The following is a 7500-nucleotide window of genomic DNA, read 5'->3' as shown; positions in this document are numbered from 1 at the left end:
GACACACACGGAGGCACACACACACTCAGGCTGAGAACGTAAGGACATGTTTCGGGTAAGAAGCTGCTGGTTTTTTCCTCCTGCTCTCTTCTGTCGGATGTGAATGAAGAAAGAGAGGGAGGCAGAGATGGAGAGAGAGACAGACAGACACAGAGAGAGAGAGAGAGAGAGAGAGAGACACAGACAGAGAGAGAGAGAGAGACACAGAGAGAGAGAGAGGGAGAGACAGATAGAGAAAGGGAGGAGGTATGAGGAGGAAGAGGGGGTTGCTTTATATTTATACCTTTTATTCGTCCCAGCGTCTGGCCTTGCTGAAGAGAAGAAAAGAGGGAGGGATGGATGGAAAGGGCAGCTGTGTTGATGCATCGGGTTGTGTGTGTGTATGTGTGTGTGTGTGTGTGTGTGTGTGTGTGTGTGTGTGTGTCAGTCACAGGGGAAGACAGAGCCGTGTGTTATCTTTCTCTCAGTACCACGGTTGCTGCCTCATCCAGCTACATAAAGGCCCTCTGTTGGTGGGGGAGAAACGGTGTGTGTGTGTGTGTGTGTGTGTGTGTGTGTGTGTGTGTTAGCGTTAGCCGTCATAGAATGGAAGCAGCTGCAGCGCCTACACAAAAAGAGGCACTGCTATTTTAGGGAACGTTGAGGTGTGTGTGTGTGTGTGTGTGTGTTGGACCAGGATGCTCTCTCCTGGTTATATGCATCACATGTATGAAGAAAAGGATACATAGATATAATGGATGCATGGATGGATGGTTCGATGGGTAGATGGATGGGTGGATACACACTCACACACACACACACACACTCACACACTCACACACACACACACACAGACGGCTGGAGGGATGCTAACGGAGGAGAGAGCTAACGGAGCTCTTTGTTAACCCGGTGCTCCTGCGTTTGGGCCTTTCGCCGACCCGACTCCATTTTGATGATTGATTTTTTTTTTTCCTTGTGTCAGGTTAGCGCAAGCGCAGGACAACACACACACACACACACACACACACACACACACACACACACATGTACACATAGTCAGGCTCTAGGCTGTCTGGTGTTGCTCTTTTTCCATTTAAAGGTACTATGCTTTATATGATGACAGAGAATCTTTAAATGCAATAGAAATTACATATAAATACAAACACACACACATACACACACACACACACACACACACGTGCAATAAATTAAATAAAAATCCCAACATGGTGTGTGTTAGTGACGTGTTTGGGCCACGAAGAGACTCCAGAACACACACGTGCGTGGAACTGTACTGGAGTAATGGAGAACCAATTGCCTAAAGATCTTCCCTCAAACACATCGCTCAGGTGTTCAGTTGGGTTGAGATATGGTGTGAGTGTGTGTGTGTGTGAGTGTGTGTGAGTGTGTGTGTGTGTGTGTGAGCGTGTGTGTGTGAGCGTGTGTGTGTGAGTGTGTTCAGTTAGGTTGAGATGTGCTGACAGTGAAGGCCATAACATCAAGTGATTTACATCATTTTCATCCTCATATAACCATTCAGTGAGCCCTCGTACCCTGTGTATGGGGGCGGAGTCATCAACCCTGATCCCTGTGTATGGGGGCGGAGTCATCATCCCTGATCCCTGTGTATGGGGGCGGAGTCATCATCCCTGATCCCTGTGTATGGGGGCGGAGTCATCATCCCTGATCGCTGTGTATGGGGGCGGAGTCATCATCCCTGATCCCTGTGTGTGGGGGCGGAGTCATCATCCCTGATCCCTGTGTGTGGGCGGAGTCATCATCCCTGATCCCTGTGTGTGGGCGGAGTCATCATCCCTGATCCCTGTGTGTGGGCAGAGTCATCATCCCTGATCCCTGTGTGTGTGGGCGGAGTCATCACCCTCGTACCCTGTGTATGTGGGCGGAGTCATCATCCTCGATCCTTGCGTACGGGGGCGGAGTCATCCTCAATCTCTGTGTATGGGGGCGGAGTCATTATCAAAATCATTATAGATAGATAGATAGATAGATATACACTCACTGGCCACTTTAATAGGAACACTTGTACACCTGGTCATTCATGCAGTTATCTAATCAGCCAATCATGTGCCAGCAGCCCAGTTCTTCAAAATCATGCAGGTACAGGTGAAGAGCGTCAGGTAACGTTCCCGTTAAACAACAAAATGGAGTCTCTGAGATCTCAGACTGACTTTGACTGTGACAGGGTTTTTGGTGACACCTGAAGATTGGACAAACTTTATCTGATCTTTTTCCAATCTTCATCAGTCCAGTGTGGGTGAGTGTGTGTCCGCTGTAGCCTCAGATTCCTGTTCCTGGCTGACAGGAGAGGAACCCGATGTGGTCTTCTGCTGTTCCGCCTCAAGGTTTGACGTGTTGTGTGTTCTGAGATGCTTTTCTCCTCACCACGGTTGTAAAGAGTGATTATTTGAGTTACTATATCCTTCCTGGAAGCTTGAACCAATCTGATCAATTTCCTCTGGCAAATCTTTCCTCACCAAGATGTTTCCATCCACAGAACTGTCCCTCACGCGATGTTTTTTGTTTTCCGCACCATTCTGTAGAGACTGTTGTGTGTGAAATTCCCAGCAGGAGATCAGCCGTTTCTGAAATACTCACACCAGCCCATCTGGCACCAACAGCCACGCCACGGTTAAAGTCACACAGATCACACTTTCTTCATTCTGATGTTGATGTGAACATTAACTGAAGCTCTTGACCTGATTTTTATGTGTTGTGATGTCACATGATGTGTTCTGCCACATGATTGGCTGATTAGATGACTGCATGAACGACCAGGTGTACAGGTGTTCCTAATAAAGTGGATGGTGAATGTATATATTGTACTAAAACATGCTGTGTATTATACTACATATATATCTTACACAATGAATATAGTATATTATATTATACTATAGCATATATACACTAAAACACACACACACACACACACCATATATGACATGTTTAAAGTTATAGGTATGTTAGATAAATAAATAGATAGATAGATAGATAGATAGACAGACAAATATAACATATTTAAATGTATGTTTGTTCTGTGAATGAGAGTTTGTGTGTGTGTGTGTGTGTGTGTGTGCGCGAGGTAGGCTATGCCACATATCGTCCAACCTGGCACCTGGCACAACACACACACACACACACACACACACACACACCACGCCTCTTCTAGGAAACAGAGTCATCTCTCTCTCTCTCTCTCTCTCTGTGTGTGAGTGAGTCTGTGAGAGTGTGTGTGTGTGTGTGTGTGTGTGTTTAGACACACAATAGCGCAGCAGTCTGAATGTGAGAAAATGAACACAGACCCCCTGACGTGTGTGTGTGTGTGTGTGCTACAGGTCTATAAGGATGGGGGGATGGAGGGATGAAAAGAGGAGTGTGAGTCCGCATTAATGTGACGTGGGAGCAGATGTTCTTACATCCGTCTCCTCGTCTCTCCGTCCTTTCATATTCTGTTTCTCCGCATTCGTCTCTCTTTCTTATCTTTCATTCTCGTCCCTCTTTTTTTATCTCTCTCTCTCCCTCTCTCTCTCTCTCTCTCTCTCTCCCTCTCTCTCAATCTGTTTCTCTCTCTTTCGTTTGGTCTGCTTTAGCATGAACACGCTAATGAGCACCACGAGCCTGCTCAGCATAGCAACCTAATGAGGTGTGTGTGTGTGTGTGTGTGTGTGTGTGTGTGTTAGCCAAAGGCAGTGTGTAGGGTTCATATTTTCTCTCTTTACTGCACATAAATATTTGGAGAATGTAAAATAATTTGCCTGAAGGATTTTATCGAAGTTGAGGTCCACTCGTGAGAGAGTTAGCATAAGTATAGGCTATAGTTCTGTAAAAAAAAAAAATAAAATAAATAAATTAAATTTAAACGTCCAAAATCAAAACACAGAGGACAAACATAATAAACAATACTTTCTAAAGATGCTAACATGGCTAACTCACCAGATGATTTAGCAGAAAATGGTCATTTCTTTGCTACAAACAACTAGCAACACAGAATTAAAGTATAAACCTGCATACACTAGCTAATCCGCTAATTACCGATTAGCATATGAGCTAAATTAAGGAAACAAAGCGATGCTAAAGATGTACATAACCTATAAAAGTTTATGCTTTATGTTTTTACACAAGAAATTGATTCTCACCCTCAAATCCATTCATTCAAAAAACAAAAACAAGGATGCTAGCATGCCTAGCTAGCGGAGATCAGTTAGCGTGGTTTATTGTCAGTGGTTCTGAGTCTTTTCTTAATAATTTAGCGAAACATCTGAGGTAACTGTTGACGTTCTGAATGGACCTGCGTCGATTTCGCCGTCTCTGTGTCTACAGGTCGCGTGTGTACAAGACTTAGCGGCTAATTACAGGATGTAAATAGATGTAAATTTGCAATAAAGACTAAATATCATTTATGTAATAAAAATATGGTCAGTGAATGAGTATATGAAATCATTTTCAAAAAAATTAAATGAAATTTTATGCTAAATTATGCTAACAGGGCCATCATTATCCTTTAGCTATTAGCAGCAATGTTAGCATTTTGAGGTAAATCCTTGTTTTATTATGCTAATTCTAGATTAAAGCTTTTATAGCTGATATTTTTATTATTAGTGGACTCGGGTTTCTGTTCCTGTTGATGTTGTGCTTGTTGATGGCTAATTAAATAAAATGCTAATAAGTGATAAATCTTTCTAAATGCAGAAATATCAAGTGTGTTGAAGTGTGTGTGTGTGTGTGTGTGTGTGAAAGCAGATCTACGCTCCTGTGTGGGTTTAGTTTCCAGAGGCGTCGCGTAGCAGCTTGTAGGCTTCAGGTTGCTAAACGTAGCCAGGTGGAAAAAATGCTAGTCACCCTTTTTGCTAGGTGATATAAAATTCTTTCAGTGAACTACTCCACACTTGAATATATGTTAGCATGTTGTTAAAATATCATTATAAATATGCTTTGACTTCTACAGCCTCCCTTCCTTGCTAGCATAGAAGCTAATCATTATGAAAGCCTAGCTCAATTGCTAATTTTTTGCAAGCCTTGTTTCATGTGCCGTGAAATATAAAAACATGAACATCACACAATCGCACTAGCTAACCAGCTACCTTTAACCAAGCTAGCAAGAAAACACCAGTCCATGTGTGTGATCCAGGAGCGTAGCTAGCTTTCTAGATAGGTTTGAATACCAAGAAAAGACTAAAACATCTTTATGGAAGAACGTCACATGTTTCTGCATTTAGTATTAAAATATTATTACAAAAATGAAATTAAATATTAAAAATTGTTGCAGCCAAAGCAGATGTGGAGATCGTGATCTACTGAGGGAAAGCTAACCTAGCCAAGGGTTCAAAGCTAACCTACCGAGAGCAAGCTAATTTAGTGAGTGAAAGTTAACCTAGCATGTGCCTAGAACCTAATTTAGCATGCGTGTGAAAGAAATCTAGTGAGTGAAAGCTAACCTCGTGTGTAAAAGCTAATTTTCCAGATGTGAAAAATGTAAAAGCTAATTTAGTGAGCAAACGCTAACCTAGTCATTAAAAAGTTAACCTATCAAGTGAAACCTAACCTGTCAAGGGCAAGCTAATATAGAGTGAAAGCTAATTTATCAAGTGAGTGGAAGCTAAACTAGTGAGTGAAAGCTAACCGAGTGAGTGGAAGCTAACCGAGTGAGTGGAAGCTAGTCTAGCAAATGTGAAAAATGTAAACGCTAATGTAGTGAGCAAATGCTAACCTAGTCATTGAAAGCTCACCTACCAAAGGCTAGCTAATGTAGAGAGTGGAAGCTAATTTATTTTATATTTTACACAAACGTTGAGACTTTGTGTTTTTAACTCTGCGTTGCGTTTTTTCAGCTTTTTATTTAATCATTTTAAACTCGCAGTGTGTGTGGAACTGTTCTGGGAATCTTTATTGTGTGGCTGTGGTTGGATTTTTTTTTTAATAGGAATGCTCTGTGTGTGTGAGTGAGTGTGTGTGTGTGAGAGTGTGAGAGTGTGTCTGAGGGTGTGTGTGTGTGAGAGAGAGAGAGAGTGTATGTGTGTGTGAGTGTGTGTGTGTGAGAGTGTGTGTGAGGGTGTGTGTGTGAGAGAGTGTGTGTGATTGAGAGAGAGAGAGTGTGTGTGTGTGTGAGAGAGAGAGTGTGTGTGTGTGTGAGTGTGTGTGAGAGAGTGTGTGTGTGTGAGAGAAGGGATGGGGGATTTTTCCTACTGGAAGGATGATTCCTGGGTGTGTGTCAGCTAAAGCATTTTTGCAGCTGGTGTGTGTGTGTGAGTGTGTGTGTGAGTGTGTGTGAGTGTGTGTGTGTGAGTGTGTGTGTGTGTGTGTGTGTGTTTGAGTCTGTAGGAGAGTTCTGCTTTTCTAAAAGAGCAGAATGGATAAATCGATCTTTTATCCTTTATCGTCATGGTTACCAGAGCCCAGTTCACAATGCCGTAATGATGTCATTTCCTGTTAGGTCAGTCCACGCGGTGATGATCCAGTGCCCTATTTCATGAGCCTGCGTTAAGTTCGCGTTGTGAAAGGGCGATTTGTCTTTCCACAGACGTGCCACCTTAATGATTTCCACCTGGTTCCTGTTGCCATGGTTACCGTTTCCAGCTCCCACTGATCTAAAACGCACCTGGAACGCCGAGGGCCTCAGTTTCCAGTCCGGAATTTTTGTTTAATCTGGTGGTGGTTTGAGACGCGTCCACGGTCGTGACGAGATGTTTAAGATGGTGGTTATGTGGACTATATAGTGAACAACGGCGTGCGGTTTGGGACACGCCCACCGTGGACTGATGATGATGATGATGCTAGTTATCTTATTTAACTGGCATTAGCTGTTTTGCTAATGAAACTAACTACAGGATTAAATCACAAAATATTGTAGCAGTTTAGCCAGAGTTAGCAGAGAACGCAGCGAGAAGTTAACGTTAACATTAAATAAACAGGATAAATAGGTAGCTGGCTAACGCTAGCATGGTGTTGGTAAGTGAAGTGACTTGTGGCCAAGTGTGGTGACCCATACTCGGAATTTGTGCTCTGCATTTAACCCATCCAAGTGCACACACACACAGTAGTGAACACACACACACCGTGAACACACACCCGGAGCAGTGGGCAGCCCTTTTTTTTTTTTTTTTTTTTTTTTTTTTTTTTTTTTTTTCTAAGCTAAGCTAATGTTGCTAAAGCATGGAATAAAATCCAGTATTTTATGCTAAGCACTGTAAGGTAGAATGGAATGGAAAGGGGAGCAGTGATGTCATATTATCTTGTTTGTGATTGGCTGATCAGGATTAACTTAAGCTCCACCCACCTCTCTCTCACTCTGTTCATCTCTCTCTCACTCTGTTCATCTCTCTCTCTCTCACTCTGTCTGTCTCTCTTTGTCTCTCTCTCTCTTTCACTCTCTCCATCTCTCTCTCTTTCATTCTGTTCATCTCTCTCTCTCTCCATCTCTCTCACTCTGTCTGTCTCTCTTTGTCTCTCTCTCTCTTTCACTCTCTCCATCTCTCTCTCTTTTACTCTGTCTCTCTGTCTTTCACT

At 42.9% G+C, this 7500-nt stretch overlaps 1 protein-coding gene across 2 annotated transcripts in view; it reads left to right on the top strand.

Moving 5' to 3' along the window:
- LOC113531410 (serine/threonine-protein kinase PAK 3) overlaps positions 1 to 7500 on the top strand; it is a 34134-nt gene that overhangs the window by 170 nt on the left and 26464 nt on the right. The window contains exons 1-2 of one of the 2 annotated variants that reach the window (XM_053230414.1): positions 1 to 55; positions 1520 to 1936. The exon at positions 1 to 55 is cut by the window's left edge and continues 170 nt beyond it. The gene's annotated coding sequence lies outside the window, so the exon portion shown is untranslated. The remainder of the gene's footprint in view (positions 56 to 1519; positions 1937 to 7500) is intronic. The other variant, XM_034300790.2, reaches the window with a different exon arrangement.

The sequence above is a fragment of the Pangasianodon hypophthalmus genome, chromosome 27, assembly GCF_027358585.1.
Source record: "Pangasianodon hypophthalmus isolate fPanHyp1 chromosome 27, fPanHyp1.pri, whole genome shotgun sequence".
In the NCBI taxonomy this organism is placed as follows: domain Eukaryota; kingdom Metazoa; phylum Chordata; class Actinopteri; order Siluriformes; family Pangasiidae; genus Pangasianodon; species Pangasianodon hypophthalmus.
Note: the sequence above shows the minus strand (reverse complement) of the source record. Positions and strands in the feature narration are given on the sequence as shown.